Source organism: Cryptomeria japonica, chromosome 8, assembly GCF_030272615.1.
Source record: "Cryptomeria japonica chromosome 8, Sugi_1.0, whole genome shotgun sequence".
Classification (NCBI taxonomy): domain Eukaryota; kingdom Viridiplantae; phylum Streptophyta; class Pinopsida; order Cupressales; family Cupressaceae; genus Cryptomeria; species Cryptomeria japonica.
The window spans coordinates 468,483,412-468,505,282 of record NC_081412.1 but is presented as its reverse complement, the minus strand read 5'-3'; positions in this window follow the sequence as shown (position 1 = coordinate 468,505,282).

Below are 21,871 nucleotides of genomic sequence, written 5' to 3'. Positions count from 1 at the left end.
GAGGAAAATGAAATGTGTAAAATAGGTCAGACCCAAAATGTGAAGACCTCCTCTGCCAAGAATATAAATGAAGTACAAACCACCAAGGAAGGTTGGCCAAGGGCTCAAGAACATTGAATGAAGTGTCAATTAGATCTGCAAGCCAATAAATCACTATTGGCAACAGGCAACAAACTTAGAGGGGGGGTGAATAAGTTTGCATAAAAAATTTTGCAACTTATACCACAAATCAAATCTAATAATTAACAATTAAAACATGAAACAACACCACATCAATATCACACATAACACCAAGATTTTTTATATGGAAAACCTGGTTAAGGAAAAAAACATGGTGGGAACCTACCCACAATGAGATAATACCCTATTAGGAGTAAGTGAAATATTACAATGGGGAATGCACATGCATTCAGGTACACTGCGTAGAGCTCACTGCTCAAACAAGAAACCCAAAAAGGCTACAACCTTAAGGGAAGGCTCACTGCCTTACAAGAAGTCTCACTGACTTACAAAAGCTTTCAGAAAACAAACCAGATTATAGGAACTACAAAAATAGCATTTGCATATGCCTAGATATAGTTTCAGTTAAGCACGCAGTCTTCTCTACAACACTTCTCTCCTTCACTTCCAAAAGATAAAATTACTTGTTCACACATACAATTTGATCATACACTTACTCAAGGATTGCAGACTCACAATCTTATATGATTATTACATTTATTTATACACAACATCAACATATGTTTCAAGTTCGGCTAAACCCTCAATACAAATTACAAAATAGTAGCCTCATATGCTACAACAACATATACAGACCAAAACAATGTCGGATAAGACATAGTCTGGACCCAAATCAACACTATAAACATGCAACACTTCCAACAATTACGCCTCAATCATCCACAACGTGCTACAACCACCAAGAATGTTGCATAACACAAAGAACATCATTTGACCAAGAAAATTTTAAATAATGTGCACAACGATCGATCTGGACCACCAATACTCATAGAACATGATCTAGAAATATTCACAAGCAATGTGAATTGCACCACAACAACCGCAACAACTCGGATTACCAGAATCATCACCATCTCGTCATTGGAGCTTAAGAACAACATCAAAACTGACTGTCAACATGAAACATTCACTTGTGGACATACAAATCATGAACCAATCAAACTGAGGACACACATCAATGTCCAAAACACATCCCATACATCTGCAACTAAAGATATAGCAATTCAAAGCACAAACCAGAATACTGAATAATACGAACAACTGAATATCAATCTCAATACCAAAGCTCATAACATGATCAAAACATCATGCAGACCTCTGCAAATAGGAATGAATCATCTATAGACAACATATCAAAAAAAATTTAATCTGCATCAACTCATCTACAATACACAGGCTAAACCAACTCATTCAACCAAACTGCAATACTGGAATACACAGAAGAATATATTGACATCAATGATAAAACATTTTTCTCAACAATATTCAACAATCTCCCCCTTTGGCATTGATGGCAACATATGAATGTGAAAAATAATTAATGCAAAGAAATAATTCAACAACTAACAAACTCCCCCTTAGATCAACACAAGATATGATAGTTTTTCACATGCTTCTCTCCCCCTTTGACATCAATACCAAAGACATATACAACACAAATTGATTCTCTCCTCCTTAGATGACGCATACAACTCAACAATATCCAACATAACTCTTTCTCTCCCTTGACAAACTCAAAAATTTGAACATCTGAACCATAACACTAACTATTCCTCCATTGACATCAATATGCCAAAAATCTCACAGAATGACTATGGATAAACTGACTCTGGAATCTTACACAAACTTGAATACATTTGTAAAAGAACTCAAATTGCTATTCCAACCACTTCAAACTCTCTAAAATAGATCTGCTAACTACTTTTCAAACTAAAAAACCTTCTTCTCTATATCCTTATATAATAAGCATGCTTTGAAAACAATTCTACCTTCATATTCATGTGACTAACAAATCTCTATTACTAGCAATCACACTCAACAACTTACTAAATCCATTTGCAGCCAACTCCTTTTTTTATATGAACATCGGCAATCTACACAAAAGACTCAAGAACACTTACTGAACTGATGAGATTCTTCAACTCAATGATTCTTGTTGGTCCTTCTTCAAGAACTCTTTCACTGACTCTGCAGTGCCACTATCTTTCGAAACATGTTCCATAGCTTCAATTTCCTCTGCTTCACCATCTATATTGCATCTACCTCAGACTCCATAGGAATTCCATCCCTAGACAGATTCGGAGGATCAACGTGTCCTTAATAGAATCCATTGCCTTAGACTCATCACCACCAGAAATCAACTTTCCTTCTACAGCAACAAAACATCCTCAACAACATGAGCTACCTCAATCTTAACTATCTCAACTTACTCTCTCTTCCGCCTAACTTTGTTGACAACTTCTATAGCTGATATATCTCATTTTCTTGCTACCTGAACCACCTAAGTTGAAATCCAGTATTCTACACATAGTTCTCTACTTCCTTCCATGTCTTTCAAGCAATTATTGACTCCTTAAATTATCTATACAGCTAAAGATCTTACTCAAAAATATCAAATTCACAAACTTTCCAGATAAATACCTCATATGTTGGATTAGGGTTCCACCACTGAATCCTTCACAATCTTGATTTCTTAGAAATCTCTCACAGGACTTTGCTCAGATGCATATCCTTAGAAAGCAAAGAGAAATGAGAGGTAAGAGTACCTCTATATCTTTTGTGCACTTAACCTTCTGACACATTAAATGCATTTTTCCTTAAACCTTCTGAAAACCTTGAATTGCTCAAAAATCTTCTATGGATCCTCAAAACAACTCACACACTTACGTAATTCCTTCTATAGTATCTAAAAACATCAAATACACCTTTGTAGCTTGTCAAAAATAGGTACAGATCTCCAACAGGGGGTTTTAAATATTTTCATGAAAAACCTCCCCCTAAGGCCGAATGCCTTAGCTTAGTTACTGGATGAGGTTCTAGCACCAGAATCAAGTGCGGACCCATTCACTGCATTATCATCATTCTTCTTCACCCAAGTCTTCTTCATTTTCTCTCTAATCTCTTCGAATTTTTCTTTACCTTTATCATCTTTCTTTATGTTCTTGCTCTTGTCTTTCAGACCTCTCATGTTCTTATTTCTACTTCTGCAATACTTAGCAATGTGATCATATTTATTGCAAGCATAGAAAAGAACATTTCCTTGCATAGATCTGAAATTCATCTTGTTTCCCCTTGATTTGCACTAATTAGCAACATGTATTAGGATTCCCACAGATATTGAGAGGGGGGGTGAATCAGTATCTATCCGGTGTACAAAATTTCTTAACTTAAAACATGCAGAACATATTATAACAATGTACTGGTATGTAAGAAATAATGCAATAAACAGAATTAAGAACATCCGCATGAAAAGTATGTTGGCATTTTTTATGTTTATGTTGTGATTGTCATTGATGGACACACACTTGTACTAAGATCTCAACCGGTACAAGGGAGCAAAGCAGCATAACACATTCTTACCAATCTTCAGTTTTGTCAAACCGGCAACCAGTATTTTGTATGAACCGGTAATACTCTATAATGAGTTACCAACCCACCGATTGATTGATGGTGCCGACACACTGATGGTTCTTTTTGTGTTGTGTTATTGAGTATGTCTAGATTCATCGAACCTAGGAAATTGTAATGTAATCCTATTGGACCGACATGAAATCAGATTCCTTTAAAAGGACATCATGTCTAGGGTTTTGAGTTGTTGTTGTTGTTGCTGAAAGGGTTTATGTTGTGGCTAGGGTTTAAGGTGATTGTTGAGTTGCTGTAAGAGCGATCTTATCTGAGAAGATCAAGTTGTAAACAGAAAGAGATAGAGAAGACTGAAGTAATGCTGAAATGCATTAGCAGTGAGCTTTACTGGATCTAATCAAGCAGTTTGTGCTATTAGATAGATCAAACACTTGTTGATTACTTACATCTTCGACAAGTCTGTAGCCCTTAACCGGGTAGGCCCAAGAGCCTTTGTAAAATCCTCTAACAAGGTGGTTCACTTCTGTGAATCTAAAATCCTCTAACAAGGTAGTCTTTAATCGGACTTATCCCCTAACAGAGATTGAGATTCCTAACAGGATCTGTTCTGGTGAAGAACATTGTAAGACCTTGACCGGTCTAGTTTCTATTTTGCAGATAGTGACTTGTGAGTTCCATCTCACCATGGTTTTTTCCCAATTGGGTTTCCACGTCAAATATCTTGTGTTATGGTTGTATTGCTTTTGTGGGTGAATGCTTTATTCGCATTTTGGTTTGCATGTGTGATAACCGGTCTGTCTGTTAGACTGTTTTACCGGTTTATCTTCAAACTGTGTAAGTGTTTAAGTACAGAGATTTTTGGCATACTAATTCACCCCCCCTCTTAGTATTCATCAATGAGTATCAAAGCCTACCTTTCTATAAGTTTAACCACTTGGAAAGAGATATGGGGGAATACACTTTGAGGGAACTTACTCAATGACTCACTAAGTCTACGCAAGCCTATGATGATCTTATGGTCAAATACAAGGCATCTCAAGCAAAAAGGAGAGAACATGCAGAGAAGCTAATGGAACTATCTGAAAGTAGTTCTAAAGATGAAGCAAATATGGAGGCTATGATTGCAGAAGTAAATAAGATGAATGATTCAAACTCCAATCTGAGAAAGGAGTTGGAAGGACTGACTATTCGGTTTAGCCAAGAGCTTGAGAACTGAAGGAAAGCTGAAGATCGGGTAAAGGACAGAGATCATGAGATCTCCAAGTTGAAACAAGAGATTAGTGCACTGACTGCTCGCCTTCATGAGAGCAAGATGGAAAAGGAAGACATGCAAGGTGAACTGAACATAGCCATCTCTGAAAATGCAAGTCTAATGGAGACAAATACTGCTATTTCCAAAGAACTCTCTGAGTCAAAGGAAATACTTGCTAAGTTTGGCAAAAGTACTATCAAGCTAGAGCAAAAGCTTGAGTCATCTAGACCGGTAAAGAATACCAATGGTCTTGGTTTCTCTAGACATGAGGAAGGAGAATCCTCAGGAACAAATGTTGAAGCGTCAAAGAAGCAACCGGCACTCAAAGGAAAAGGTAAGCAAAAATTCAAACCTGTTTGCTTTAACTATCTTAAAGAAGGACACACTGCCAATGTATGTAGGGGCAAAGCCTACAATAATTTTCCATATTTTATCAACAATGTACCTAGATCCAATAAGTTCAATGGTCATTATTATGCATGCAACAAGTTTGGGCATAGAGCATCTGAATGCAGGTCTATCATGAACAATACTAGAAGAAATCCTCAAAGGACCCAAGGAGCTGGTCCAGAATCTTTTGTAAACTGGAACCCTAACCAATTTAATGCCTACAATTATTAGTCAAGCAACAATAGTTATCAACCGGAAACCGGATGGATAGAAAATTGTTGGATTTGTCATGGACATGGACACACTGCGGCTACATGCAGAAGGAAGAATGGAAATATGAACAATGGGCCTTGGAGAGCACTTGGATTGGTTTGCTATCACTGCAACAAACCGGGTCACATTGCAAGATTTTGTAGAAGTAGAAAGAGTATATCTGATGATATACCAGTCACTCAGAAAGGAGAAGTTGATCTTGAAAAAGCTCAAGCGGACATGAACAAAACCTGGAGGAAGAAACCAACAATGTTAGAAGAGGAACCGATTTCTGCACCTAGTGTGGAAATAACGGAACTGGTAAACTAAGTTGCAAGGAGGCTTAGGGGGAGCAAATGGCGAAATGATTGTGAACCCCCGGTTACACCGATAAAAGACCTTAACCGGTATGTGATACCTGTCGCTCAGTAGAAGACCGAAAATGGTAAAAGAGGCAAATTAGGGTTTTCACAATAATAGAGGAGCATTAATGGTGGTAGGTGAGAAACATGTATAAAAGCATATTTCAAATCATTCCTCACTATCTATTTTCAAGTGAAGAAAAGTTTTCAAGTGCAGAGCGAAGAAAAGGTGATTTGAGCTAAGATTTAAAGAAATTGATAAATCTTGAAGGAGATTCAAATTGAGTTTGCAAGCGGTCGTGGAGAACTCAAAGCGGTGATTTGGCAACCGACAGAGAGTGAAGTGAAGCAGAATCAGGAAGCCCTAAATTTGTGTTGTAAAGGTATTTTTTGTGTTTTTGAAAATACTCAACAATGGCTTCCGCATCTTATATGAGTTCTAGTACATCCATTGAGTCAGAAAGTTTTATTCAGAGGAAGTCCAAATACAATGCCTTATCACAAGTTCCGGCTGGAGTCATAGTTGAAGAAGGAATTTTAGATTATATTGATTGCAAAATAGAAGACCTAGGGTTTTTAGCTATTCACACCCAGTTAGGTTTATTTTGCGGCAAGGACAAAAAGATCAAACCGGAGTTTAGTATCTTAGAGAAAAAGAAACTCCATAATGCAGTATACTTTCTAGAAGATTTTACGGAGGATCATATCAGGATCATTTTGAGCAAAGTCCACGGTGACAAGATGTACCTAGAGAGGATGCATGATATCATGCCTCAGGCAATTCATGCAGTCACCAGTTTTAGCAACATAGGGGAAGTGCCAACCCTAAGAACGGTAAGCAAAACCAAAATGGCCAAGCTCACCATTTCAACAAGTGACTCACGGGGTATGACAGTTAATCCTATCAAGGATGATCTAGTTAAATACGCCTGCATGGTGATAGGCTACAGAACATTTTCAGCTAGCAGGATTAATTTTGTATCTGCTGCAGCGGTAAATGCCGCTTACCGGATGATCAAAGAGGATGCATCTTTTGACTTATGCACCAGTATGCAGAGGCAACTCCTATTGAATCTAAAGGCGATCAAACAGGACAATGCACTAAGGTTTAAGTTTGGACAACTACTGATAGGGTTGTTCTTATATTTCCAAGGCTACTTTCCTAGAGTAGGAGATGTCCAGTGGTCTCCTAACCAACCGGTAACCAAGCAGATCAAGGAAAGCATACAAGCCATTGGAACCAGTTACCCTGAAGTACTGAACAAATATTTTGATGAGTTTAAAAGAAAGATGAGTCAAAGGGTAAGGATCTCAGGTGATATAGTTAAGAAATACGAAGATGACATCTGTTTCACCATTCAGGTGGACAAATGCTTAATGGAGGCTGTTGAGCCTAGAATGGAGGAAGTGGAGCCAATGGGTTATGAAGTTATGTATGATATGCTCGAAGGGTATGCCTCAACCCTTATTGCCTTGCCTCTTGATCCAAAGGCTAAAAGGACTGGAACCTACTTGGAGAGGATTGCACCGGCTGAAGAACCATCGGTTAAGAAAGGAAAACAAACCGGCAACAAAGAAAGCCAAAGCAATGCCTGCAGCATCGGCACCGGCTACCACTGCAACTCCAAGAGTGACCAAGCAGTCACCTGCAAAGAAGCAACCGGAGGTGACACCAGAAAAAGTCTTTGAAAGAAAAAGGAACATGAAGACAAATGAACCGGACTTTGAAGAAACCGAATCTGATGAAAAGCCAAAGAAGGCCAGACAGACAAAGAAAATGAAGAAGAATATTACAAACCTTTGACACATTTTTAAAGGACAGTTAAGAATATTAGGAGAAAATTACTTCATAATTTAGTAGATTATTATGATGATTTTAGTGATGAGGAAAAGAAAGAAGTATTACAGGAAATCATCATTTATTCGTGTAAAAATGACCGGTCACCATCAGAGATGAAATCTCAGACACCAGATTCTTTATTTAAAGCATTAGATAATAAATGGTTCATTGCCATTGAAAAAGAACAGGAGATTAGGGAGAAAGTCTTTGCACAGTACTTTCCTGACCTCTCAAATTCAGAATTATTTGATGTCCTGGATCAAAATAAAGGTCTCTTCTTCACAAGGAGAAGAAGACTCTGGTTGTTGGAGGGGAGAATTGATGATGTTGAAAAAGATACTCATCAACATATGGATTATGCTATCAACTCTCACAAAGAAAAAATGGCCAACCTCCAAGCGAAAAAAGAACTAGTTGTATCCAAACCGGATGAAGTTTTTGATGAGGAAGGAAACCTGGTTGAAGAACCAATCAACACTATTGATGTTGATGCCCTAGATGTAGAAGATGTCACTCAGGACATACCTTCTGAGGGAACAAAACAGGGGCAACAAGCCGAATAGGGTGGTGAGCAAGCTAAGGACACACAAGAAGCAGCTCAAGAACAGGAAGAGAAGAAGAAGAGGGATGAAGATGAGAAAAAGAGAAAAGAGGAAGAGAAGAGAAAAGAGGAAGAGGAGAAACAAAAAGATGAAGAGAAGAAGAAGCAAGAAGAGGAAAGGAAGAAGAAAGAAGAAGAGGACAAGGAAGAAAAGAGGAAGAAAAGAAGAAGAAGAACGAAGAGGAAGAAAAGAGGAAGAAAGAAGAGGAAGAAAAGAAGAAGAAGGAAGAGGAAGAAAGAAGAGGAAGAAAAGAAGAAGAAGGAAGAGGAAGAAAAGAAAGAGATGGAAGAGGAAGAAAAGAAGAAGAAGGAAGAGAAAGAGAAAGAAGAGGAGAAGAGAAAAGAAGAAGACAGGAAAAAGAAAGAAGAGGAAGACAGGGAACAAGAACAGAAGAAAGAAGCAGAGAAAAGGAAGAAGGTAGAAGCAGACAAGGCAGCGAAAGCAATGGAGAGCACACAGATGGAGACTCCGAAGGAAACCGGGAGTCAAGCCAAACCGACTGATATCTCCAGTCCTATCGATCTCCAATCTGCAAGTGAGTCAGAGCTTATGCAAAGCATCAAGGTTGCTCAAGAGCGACTTGAGATCATTCGCAGGAAAAAGGAACAGGACATAATTCAGGCAGCTGTAGACACCCTTATCGATTTAATCCCCGGTACCAATCTTCCTGACACTGAATCATCACTAGCACAGCTCAAACTACTATGTACTATAGTGGATGATCAGGTGCAGAGCCTGGAAGAAGCAGCTGAGGCAAATGTCAAGAAAGAGCACCAAAAGGCTCTTAACATTGCTCTGGTGAAAAAGATGAATGAGCTTCGGTCTCAACTACTGAAAGACCAAAAGGACATAAGGAATGCCTTGGATGAGGGAAACTTGCTACTAAGCAAAATCTGTCAACCTCATCTATTATGCGATGATGTGCTAGCTAAGAAGCAAAAGCTTCAAACGGACTTACAGTCCTACTTGGGCACATTTAAGACACCTTATGATTCCTTTGCAACATATGGGCAAACCGTTCACCGGTTCCAGATCCAGTCAGCCAAAATGGAGCAAGAGATCAGTACACGATCTAAAGATTTGCAGGAGCTACAACTGGTTTTACTTCCACATCTGCAAATTCTTCAGAAGTGTTATCTGAACCTAGATGCCTTGACAGTCACGCAGGAGCTGCGCACAGTTGATGCCATGGAGGAACAGGTATACCAGATGCAAACAGAAAAAGAAGTGGCCACCTCCCTACTTGAGTCCTGGTCTCTATCTATGAAACAATTTTTGCAGGACTATAAATCAGTTTTTGACAAGTATTATTCATTATTGTCATAAACTTTTTATTTTTTTTATCAAATGGAAATAGGGTTGTTCAACGATACTTTGTCATTGTTGGCAAAGGGGGAGAAGTATCTGTTTTTGGTTTTAAAATTTTGATCTTCTGATACAGGGGGAGAAGTACTCTATCTATTTTGAAGACAAATAGGGAGAAGCATCTGATTTTGAAATTTTGATATATGTTTTGATATATGCTATATTCTCTGATGTCTCAATGATTATGCTCTGTATGCAACATTGCTATACATTGTATTGATTAAGGGATAGTGTATATGCTTCAGGGGAGCAATTTTGTTAATGGCAAGTTTTTGTTGTAAAACACTTAGATGTCAAAATTTTATTTTCCTAAGTGTTGCCATCAATGCCAAAGGGGGAGATTGTTGGCATTTTTTATGTTTATGTTGTGATTGTCATTGATGGACACACACTTGTACTGAGAACCCCTTTATATGTATGAGCTAGAGCTCAACTAGTATTTGTTCCAACTGGTATGTTGTATTCTAGTCTTTAGACTAGTGATTTTGCAGAATGTGTTTCCCGATCTGAAGCGGCATGTCGACCCCAAGCAATTCGTAGATCTCAACCGGTACAAGGGAGCAAAGCGGCATAACACATTCTTACCAGTCTTCAATTTTGTCAAACCAGCAATTGGTATTTTGTATGAACCGGTAATACTCTGCGATGAGTTACCAACCGGCATTTTGTGATGAGTTACCAACCCACCGATTGATTGACGGTGCCGACACACTGACGATGCTTTTTGTGTCATGTTACTGAGTATGTCTAGATTCATTGAACCTAGGAAATTGTAATGTAATCCTATTGGACCGACATGAAATCAGATTCCTTTAAAAGGACATCATGTCTCGGGTTTTGAGGTGTTGTTGTTGTTGTTGAAAGGGTTTATGTTGTGGCTAGGGTTTAAGGTGATTGTTGATTTGTTGTAAGAGAGATCTTATCTGAGAAGATCGAGTTGTAAATAGAAAGAGATAGAGAAGACTGAAGTAATGTTGAAATGCATTAGCAGTGAGCTTTACTGGATCTAATCAAGCAGTTTGTGCTATTAGATAGATCAAACACCCGTTGATTACTCACATTTCGACAAGTCTGTAGCCCTTAACCAGGTAGGCCCAAAAGCCTTTGTAAAATCCTCTAACAAGGGGGTTCACTTCTGTGAATCTGAAATCCTCTAACAAGGTAGTCTTTAATCAGACTTATCTCCTAACAGAGATTAAGATTCCTAACAAGATCTGTTCTGGTGAAGAACATTGTAAGACCTTAACCAGTCTGGTTTCTATTTTGCAGATAGTGACTTGTGAGTTCCATCTCACCGTGGTTTTTTCCCAGTTGGGTTTCCACGTCAAATATCTTGTGTTATGGTTGTATTGCTTTTGTGGGTGAATGCTTTATTCGCATTTTGGTTTGCATGTGTGATAACCGGTCTGTCTGTTAGACTGTTTTATCGGTTTATCTTCAGATTGTGTAAGTGTTTAAGTATAGAGATTTTTGGCATACTAATTCACCCCCCCCCCCTCTTAGTATTCATCAAAGCATGCCATAACATAAGGATTTAATGAGGAAACCCGATGTGGGAAAAACCTCGGTGGGATTTGTGACCCACAATATCCACTTACTTGCCAATAAGAGAATATTACTTACAATAGGGGCCTACACATGCAGGAAAGCCAACTGCCTAGAGCTCACTGCTCAAATGGGAAGTCTCACTAACTTACAATGTCGATTATACAAATCCAGTATCTTGTACTGCTTTACAATAGCATTTGTAATGCCTGATTCAGTATCGGTTGTTGCTCTGCTTCTTACATAAACCCTTTACCCTATATTTCACATAATAGGTCTTCCTTAATATTTCACATAACCTTATTCATTTCTTTTTCACTTTATTACAAAATGTCTACAATGATCTCTTTTATATATAAGAGTCATTTTACAACATGCCAAGTCAGCTTACAAAGTTTTTACAAAAAATATAATATAACAAAATCTTGTTGACCTCTATGTCGGTATACTTCCTTTCTTAGTGTCAGTGTCAGTGTCCTAAGTGCCAATGTAAAGTCTGATCGTTGAAGCTGGTGCACTAACTTGTCGGTGTAATGCCTTGCCAATGCCATAGGATTGTAAGGTCGCCATCAATGACAAAACCTTCAATCACATACAATGTCTCATTCGAGTGTGCATATGCCAACAACATGTCCAAACCTACCACATGCATAACATCTAACATTTTTCCTATTATGAAAGTTATTCATCATAATTTTGCATACATTTGCCTTATGACCATACTTATTACACTTGAAACATTGACCAGTAAAAGATGGACCATTATTGTTCACCCTATCTCTACACTGACTAGCCATATGACCAAATTTATTGCAAATAAAATAGCTACCATTGATTTTGTAGGCATTAGGTTGCCTTATTGGAGGCTTTCTTGAGTTGTTCTTCTATTGTGCTGATTTGGATTTTTCGCATTTCTCATATCCAAGACCTTGTGTATCATTAGGATTCTTCTGACTTGCAAGCATCTCATCTAGTTTGGCTGAGCTGATCTGGAACTTTTCTTTGTATTCATTTGCAACTTCAAGGTAAAATTTAAGAAGTAGGACCTACTTTCCAAGATCTTCCTCATGTTCTCTAGCATCTTGAAGGTCACTCATCAATTGTCCATTCTCATTCTCAATTCTATAGCATTCTTCATATTTGTCTTTCAAGGATTGAGCAAGATTTTCCTCAATCTTCTTTCTTTCTTCAATCTCCCTTGTTAATTTCATCACAATAGCTTCCATCTCCTTGTTTTGAACTACATTAGCTCTAGCAAGTCTGTCACATTCTTTTGTCTTTTCCTTCAAGACTGCTTCATCAATGATTTGAATTTATTTTTCCTGAAGCTGATCAACAAGCTCCTTTCTATTTTCCTTGGACTTACTTAGTTGCTCATTTAATGTCTGAATGAAATTTTTAGCATCCTTGAGATTTATTTTCAATTCTCGTACTTTGTCTTTGGACTAATAAAGATCAGCAAGCGCAACAAGTCATTGTTGTCTAAGACCACTGGAATCCATTAAGACACCTTCTTGAATCTCCCTCAAGTTGTTAGGCTCATTCTGGGGAACTCAACTCTGATACCAATTGTTGGCAAGAGGTATCAAACTAAAAGGGGGTGAATCAATTTGCATAATAACTTCTACAACTTATACCACAAATCAAATCTGATAATTAACAATTAAAACATTAAACAGCACCACACGAATATCACACATAACACCAAGATTTTTGACGTGGAAAACCCAGTTAAGGGAAAAATCATGGTGAGAACCTTCCCACAATGAGATAATACCCTGTTAAGAGTAAGTGAAATATTACAATGGGGAATGCACATGCATTCAGGCACACTACCTAGAGATCAGTGCTCAAACAAGAAACCAAGAAAGGATACAACCTTAAGGGAAGTCTCACTGCCTTACAGGAAATCTCACCAACTTGCAAAACCATTCGAACAACAATCTGGATTACATGAACTGCAAAAATAGCATCTGTATATGCCTGGATACAATTCCGGTTAAGTACACAATCTGTTAGTTAAGATGAGAGGGGGGGGTGAATCATAAAAACTCACAATACAATATATTCAATAGATTCAACCTCGGTAGCCTTTACTGATATGCAACTATGGCTGTAAACCATTCAATACTCATAAACAGATACACTTAAAACATCATAGCACATTTAACACCAGATTTAACGTAGAAACCCAAATAGGGAAAAACCACTGTGGGATTTCGGACCCACTAGAAGAAATATACCCTTCTAGAGTATGCTCGGTTAAAAGCCAATCCAGTTACAGATTACAAAAACACATTGCTAGATGTGACCCGGTTAAGGGATTTCCCTCAGACTTGTTAGAGTCTTGCACTTTGTTAGAAGTGACCTTGTCAAAGGATTTCAAACACTCATTTAGAATGTCACCTTGCTAGAGGGTTTACAAATAAGACTGTTAAGTCCACTCGGTTAAGAGATTTCTTGTCACTTACAAAAAAAATAACAATAATAAAATATATCTGCAACTTCACATCTGAAATGATAAAGCAGATTCTATGTGCTCAAAACAATCTTGTCACTAAGACTTATCTTGTTTCTTGTTGGGCTTCTCAATCTGTTCTTCAATCAAATCTTCAATCTTCTGTGCTCAGTGATCACTACTATAGTGTCACTGTTCTTCTATTTTTCTCGCATACATTGTTCATCAATAGTTTCTTATTTATGAACAATACATAACCGCTTAATCTCCTTGATCACATTTCCCATGATCAATCTTAGCCATCAGATCTTTAAACGTGACTAGGTTCATTGTATCCTTCAATCTAAAAATATTTTACCTCACCTTGGAACTTGTGCTAGGTTATGACAGTTCAATCTGCGTTGTAGATCTATCTCTTGTATTTTTGATGTCGTAGATCCTCAACAAACTTCTTGCATGACATACCAATCATCTGATCAACTCCAGCTCATTGGTATTCTACATTTAATAATGTATTTATCCATCCAATGCATTTTATTATTACTCGGTTGTTACTCGGTAAATACTGAACTTCACTCGATAGATATTCTACCTTCTTTAACTGATAGTGATAACCTTAGGGTTTACCAACTAGCATCTTGCTTGGTAGCATAGAACAGTATCAAGCCTTAACTAATTCTATAGCTTGAAATCTTTTCTCCTTCTTGTTCAGTCTTTGAATACTCATATCTAGGATATCAAAAAAATCAAAACAACATAATCTCATCATTGTCTAACTCGGTAATAGTTGCCCATTGAATAACTTATTATTCCCCTTTTATTTTCACATTCATTCTATGTCTCTTACCGACATCTTTATACTTATCAAAACATACTCACTAAGATATGGCAACATCATACTGAATTAGAAAATCAATTGCTTGACATCAATGACAAAATAATATTATTAAGATAGTAATCATCCTTTCTCAATTATATCAACAATCTCCAACAACCTTCTCAATATCCTCATACCAACAAACTTACTAAAATGTTAACAATCTCCCTTTGTGAAAATGCTAACAATCTCCCCCTTTGGCATTGATGGCAAAACCAACTTTAATGGCAATACCAACTTGATTTGTTTGATTTTATTCAGATTTGGATTGTTGTTTAAACTTCTTTGAAGTTTTCTGGATTTCTCCCCCGGTCATTAGTCTTCTCCCAGCTTCTTCTGTTAGTTCCTTACAAATTAGTCTTCTCCCCCTTTGACAACAATGCCAAAAAGAAAAACTAATTCATGATTTCTTCCTTTGTGAAGTGATTTCCTTGCAGTCTCATTCACGGTTAGAGCATCTTTGTCTTCAATCACTTTTTCTTGTACAACTTTAGGCAACCTCCTAAAGTGTGTAAAGCAGCATCAACTCATAAATAGTTATCCTTTAGATTCATAGAATTGATGCTTTCACCGAACTCTGTCAGTGAGTACTAGATAGGGGTAGGACCCCTAACTGACTTCTGAGATACTCAAAAGTGTCCCTTGGCAATGGCTTTGTGAAAATATATGCTATTTGTTCCTTTGAACTGATATATTCCAGCACAACTTTCTTCTCTTGAACTTCTTCTCTGAGATAATGATACTTTATAGAGATATGCTTTGTCTTAGAGTGCATTACCGGATTCTTTGAAATGTTAATGGCACTAGTATTATCACATAATATAGTTACTAGCTCGGTAACTTTCTCATCCATACCTTCCAATAGTTGTTTGATCCATGCTATATTGGTACAATTCAATGCTGCAGTGACATATTCAGCTTCAGTTGTTGACTGTGAAATGCATCCTTGTTTCTTGCTATTACTAGTCTATCTCCCAAAAAGAAAGCTCTGCCGCTTGTGCTTTTCCTGTCATCAATGTTTCCTGCCCAATCAGCATCAGTATAGACTTTTAAGTCAAAAATATTTCTCTTTTGATTTACTAAGCCATTATCTTCAATGCCTCTCAGGTATCTGAAAATTCTCTTGATTACTGTCAAATGAGTTTCTTTGGGATCTGCAGAAAATCTTGCAACTATACCTACTGGATGTGCTATATCTAGCCTGTTGTGAACCACATATTGCAACTTTCCAATCATAGATTAGTAAAGTGTCTCATCAATAGATATAGATTCATCACTCTTTGATAGTTTACAATTGGTAGTCATAGGAGTACTTACAGGTTTAGAATCCTCCATTCCAAATTTCTTCAAGATTTTCTTTATATACTTGGATTGAGTAATGAAAATCTCATATTTCATTTGTAGTATTTGTAAACCTATAAAATACTTTATTTCACCGATTAATGACATCTCAAATTCTTTACACATTTCATTTCCAAATTTCTTGCATAAGGAGTCATTTCCACAAAAAATAATATCATCAACAAATATGGCTGAAAGCAGTATACCATTGTTTTCATCATTTTTCATATACATGTTGTTTTCACTTGTCCTTATAAATCCAATCTTGATCAAATAAGAGTGCATTCTTTCATACCATGCTCTAGGTGCTTGCTTTAAACCATATAATGCTTTGTTCAACTTACATACCTGATCTTTATTCTTGTCTTCAATAAATCCTTCAGGCTATTCAATATAAACTTCTTCTTCTAGTATACCATTCAAAAATGCAGATTTAACATCCATTTGATATACCTTGAAATTTTTGTAAGCAGCATATGCCAACAATGTTCTCATTCCTTCAAGTCTTTCCACAGGTGCAAAAGTCTCACCATAATCAATTCCTTCTTCTTGAGCATATCCTTTGCAAACTAGTCTTGCTTTATTCCGAATGACCTCTCATTTTTCATTTAGCTTGTTTTTGAAAATCCACTTTGTACCAATTACATTTTTCTCTTTTGGTCTTGGGACCAGTGTCCATGTTTCATTCTTCTTGATTTGTTCAATTTCTTCTGTCATAGCATTTATCCAATCTTCATTACTAAATACCTATTTTACTATCCTCGGTTCAAATTCAGATATCAGACATGTGTTTTGTCTCAGTTTGTTCCTTGTCATCACTGGATCATCCTTATCTCCTATAATCTGACTTGATGCATGATTTCTTCTGACATACTTGGCTAATATAGGCTCGGTATGCTCTGTTTGATCTTCTTCATCACTCGGTAATTGAGTATTTTCTTCATTTTCTTCATCAACTTTCTCGATAGGATTTCTTGGTTGAACGTAAACAAATTCTTCATAATTTTCTGGTTCTTTAGAATTTCCTTCATCATTTCTTTCTACAAATTCATCAGTTTTCACATTTGCACTTTCTACTATTTTGTTAGATGATTTGATCAGACATTTAAATGCTTTACATCTAGAAGAATAGCCAAGCAATGTTCCTTCCTCGCTTTTCTGATCAAACTTTCCATTTCTGTCATCTTTGTGAACATAACATCTACTTCCAAATATTTTAAAATAACTTGCATTAAGTTTCTTATCATACTAGATTTCATATGGTGTCTTTAAAGTTCCTTTCTTCAGTTGTACTCAGTTCAGGGTGTAAACTGTAGTGTTGATTGCTTCTCTCCAAAATGTTTGAGGTACCCTCTTTTCTATCATTAGGGTTCTAGCACAGTCGACAATTGATATGTTTCTTCTTTTAGCTATCCCATTTTGCTGAGGTGTTCTCGGTACAGACACTTGTCTCTTTATTCCATGATCATTGCAAAATAGGTTAAATTCATCAGAAATTAATTCTCCTCCTCTATCAGATCTTAGACATTTCAACTATATTCTTGTTTCTTTTTCAACTCTAGCCTTATACCTTTTGAACATTTTAAAGGCTTCTGATTTTTCTTTTAAAAACATAACTGACATCATTCTTGAGTAATCATCCACAAATAATATGAAGTATTTATCTCCATAATAACTTTGAACTTTCATAGGACCACAAAGATCAGTGTACACTAGATCTAAAATTCCTTTAGAAGTGTAGGACTTACTTATAAAGCTTGACTTTGTCATCTTACCCATCTAGCATCCTTGACATGTTGCATTCTCAATTTTTTCCAGGCTCAGTAGACCTCTTACTCGGTGCTTCTTACTTATTTTGATTAGGTTATCAAAATTTACATGACAAAACCTTTTATGCCATAACCAGGTATCTTCTAGTTTAGCATATAGACAATTGTTCTGAGTTGAGTCAAGATGAAATGTATTACCTTTTGTTTGTGTCCCGGTAGCTTCCATGTTTGTCATGAACTTTGACTCTTCCCTTCTGGAATTCTATTTGGTATCCAGTATTGTTTAGCTATGCTACACTCAACAAATTGTATTTCAAACCTTTAGCTCAGTATACATCATCACATTTAGCATTTTCAAGAAGTGTTATAGATCCTTTACCTTTCACCGGACATGGTGCATCATTACCAAATCTTACATATCCTCCATCATAGTCTTCTAATTTAACAAACTTGTGTTTATCACCTATCATGTGATGTGAGCATCCACTATCTATGATCCAAGAATCATTTTTATTTATGTGAGATATTAGGGATTTTTCTTCATACCTTTCTTCATCTGACCCATCTTTGATAGCCACATAAACAACTTCCTCTGTATCAGTCCCATTAGATTTATCATCATTGGATTCCTCATCAACTATTAGGCATGTATTTCTATCTTTCCTTCTGAAGTCTCAGTGTCCTCTGTATTGGTTGTCTTTCTGTCTGTCATCTCAATAGTCTCTCTTTTCACTAGATTCTTTGTCAAGACAGTTAGAAGCCATATGTCCTATTCTATCACAGTTAAAACATTTTAAAGGTAACTTTCCTTTATACTTACCTTTGCCTCTCAGTAACCTTCTGGCTAATAATGCTTCAAACTCTTCTTTCTTTCTATTTTCTTCATATAGTTTGTGTACCTCTTCCATGTTTTTGTGAAATATTTCACTTGCTCCACTATGATTTCCTTCAGTATACTTATACATTATATCATTGTAATCATCAGATTTACCAATATGAAAAGAACTGAATGCAGATTCAACTTTATTTACCGAGGACCCACTGTTATCAAAATTACTTAACTCAAATGCATGTAGCTTACTAATAGTAGCATCCAAAGAGACTGGCATGTTTGGCACAGACCTTAATTCATTGATTGTAGAGACTTGAATGACATAAGCAAGTAGAAGTTTTCTAAGCAACTTACTTGTTACATCCTTTTCTTCAATAGTTCCTCCTGCTCCTTTGATTTGATTGACAGATTCCTTTAACCTTGTACTGTATTGGGTTATGTTCTCACCTTCATTCATTCTCATGGATTCAAGTTGACCTCTTAGACTATCTACTTTTTCTCTCTGAACATGTTCATCACCACCATACACAGATATAAGCTTGGTCCACATTGCTTTGGCATCATTGCAGCCTTCTAGATCAATAAACTATGAGTCGGTTAATCTTGATGTTATTTCAATCATAGCTTGAATATGTTCTTGCTTTGCCTTTATCTCTTCCATTGTCATCGGGTTGGTGCTAGGTGCTATGTAATCATTCTCCAGATAAGTACAGCTTCATCCTTTTCTGCCATGTGGAGAAACTTGACTTGTTCAGCTTTGGTGCATCCCTTTTATACATCTTTAGATCTTGCCTCAAGTACCTTTAAACTTTTCTTCTGGAGTCCAAAGCTCTGATACCAATTGTTAGTTAAGATGAGAGGGGGGGTGAATCATAAAAACTCACAATACAATATATTCACCAGATTCAACCTCGGTAGCCTTTACTGATATGCAACTATGACTGTAAATCATTCAATACTCATAAACAGATACACTTAAAACATCATAACACATTTAACACCAGATTTAACGTGGAAACCCAAATAGGGAAAAACCATTGTGAGATTCCGGACCCACTAAGAAATATACCCTTCTAGAGTATGCTCGGTTAAAAGCCAATCCAGTTACAGATTACAAAAACACATTGCTAGATGAGACCCGGTTAAGGGATTTCCCTCAAACTTGTTAGAGTCTTGCACTTTGTTAGAAGTGACCTTGTCAAAGGATTTCAAACACTCATTTAGAATGTTACCTTGCTAGAGGGTTTACAAATAAGACTGTTAAGTCCACTCAGTTAAGAGATTTCCTATCACTTACAAAATAAATAACAGTAATAAAATATATCTGCAACTTCACATCTGAAATACTAAAGCAGATTCTATGTGCTCAAAACAATCTTGTCATAGGACTTATCTTGCTTCTTGTTGGGCTTCTCAATCTGTTCTTCAATCAGATCTTCAATCTTCTATGCTCGGTGATCACTATTGTAGTGTCATTGTTCTTCTATTTTTCCCACATACATTATTCATCAACAGTTTCTTATTTATGAACAATACCTAATCACTTAATCTCCTTGGTCACATTTCCCATGATCAATCTTAGCCATCAGATCTTCAAACATGACTAGGTTCATTGTATCCTTCGATCTGAAAATGTTTTACCTCACCTTGGAACTTGTGCTAGGTTATGACCATTCAATCTGTGTTGTAGATCTATCTCTTGTATTTTCGATGTCGTAGATCCTCAACAAACTTCTTGCATGACATACCAATCATCTTATCAACTCCAACTCATTGGTATTCTACATTTAATAATGTATTTATCCATCCAATGCATTTTATTATTACTCGGTTGTTACTCGGTAAATACTGAACTTCACTCGATAGATATTCTACCTTCTTTAACTGATAGTGATAACCTTAGGGTTTACCAACTAGCATCTTGCTTGGTAGCATAGAACAGTATCAAGCCTTAACTAATTCTATAGCTTGAAATCTTTTCTCCTTCTTGTTCAGTCTTTGAATACTCATATCTAGGATATCAAAAAAATCAAAACAACATAATCTCATCATTGTCTAACTCGGTAATAGTTGCCCATTGAATAACTTATTATTCCCCTTTTATTTTCACATTCATTCTATGTCTCTTACCGACATCTTTATACTTATCAAAACATACTCATTAAGATATGGCAACATCATACTGAATTAGAAAATCAATTGCTTGACATCAATGCCAAAATAATATTATTAAGATAGTAATCATCCATTCTCAATTATATCAACAATCTCCAGCAACCTTCTCAATATCCTCATACCAACAAACTTACTGAAATGTTAACAATCTCCCTTTGTGAAAATGCTAACACAGTCTTCTTTGCAACACTTCTCTTCTCTCCTTCATTGCTAAAAGATAAAATCATTTGTTCACATATACAATTTGATCATACACTTACTCAAGGATCGCAAACTCACAATCTTACATGATTATTACATTTATTTATACATGACATCAACCTATATTTCAAGGTCAGCTAAACCCTCAATACAAATTAAAAAATAATAGCCTCACATGCTACAACAACATATGCAGACCAAAACAATGTCGACTAAGACATAATCTAGACCCAAATCAACACCACAAACATGCAACACTTCCAACAATTACGCCTCAATCATCTGCAACACGCTACAACCACCAAGAATGTCACATAACATGAAGAACATCATCAAACTAATAAAATCTTCAATAACGTGCACAACGATCAATGTGGACCACCAATACTCATAGAACATGATTTAGAAATATTCACAAGCAATGTGAATTGCACCACAAAAACCACAACAACTCGGATTACCAGAATCATTACCATCTCATCACTGGAGCTCAAGAACAACATCAAAATTGACTGTCAACATAAAAGATTCACTTGTGGACATCCAAATCATGAACTAATCAAACTAAGGACACACATCAATGTCCATAACACATCCCATACATCCGCAACTAAAGATATAGTGATTCCAGGGCAATTCAGAGCACAAACCAAAATACCAAATAACACAAACAACTGAATATCAATATCAATACTAAATATCATAACATGATCAAAACTTCATGTGAACCTCTACAAATAGGAATGAATCATCTACAGACAACATATCATAAACCCTTTAATCTGCATCTACTCATCTGCAATGCACAGGCTAAACCAACTCATTCAACCAAACTGCAACACTAGAATACATAGAAGAATATGTTGACATTAATGACAAAACATTATTCTCAACAATATCCAACAATCGCTCCGCAAGAGAAGAAATCTCCAACTAGCCGTTAAGCTCAAAACTACTCTGGGAACCAAGAAATAGATAATCCGGAAGCAACAACATGCCAGAAATAA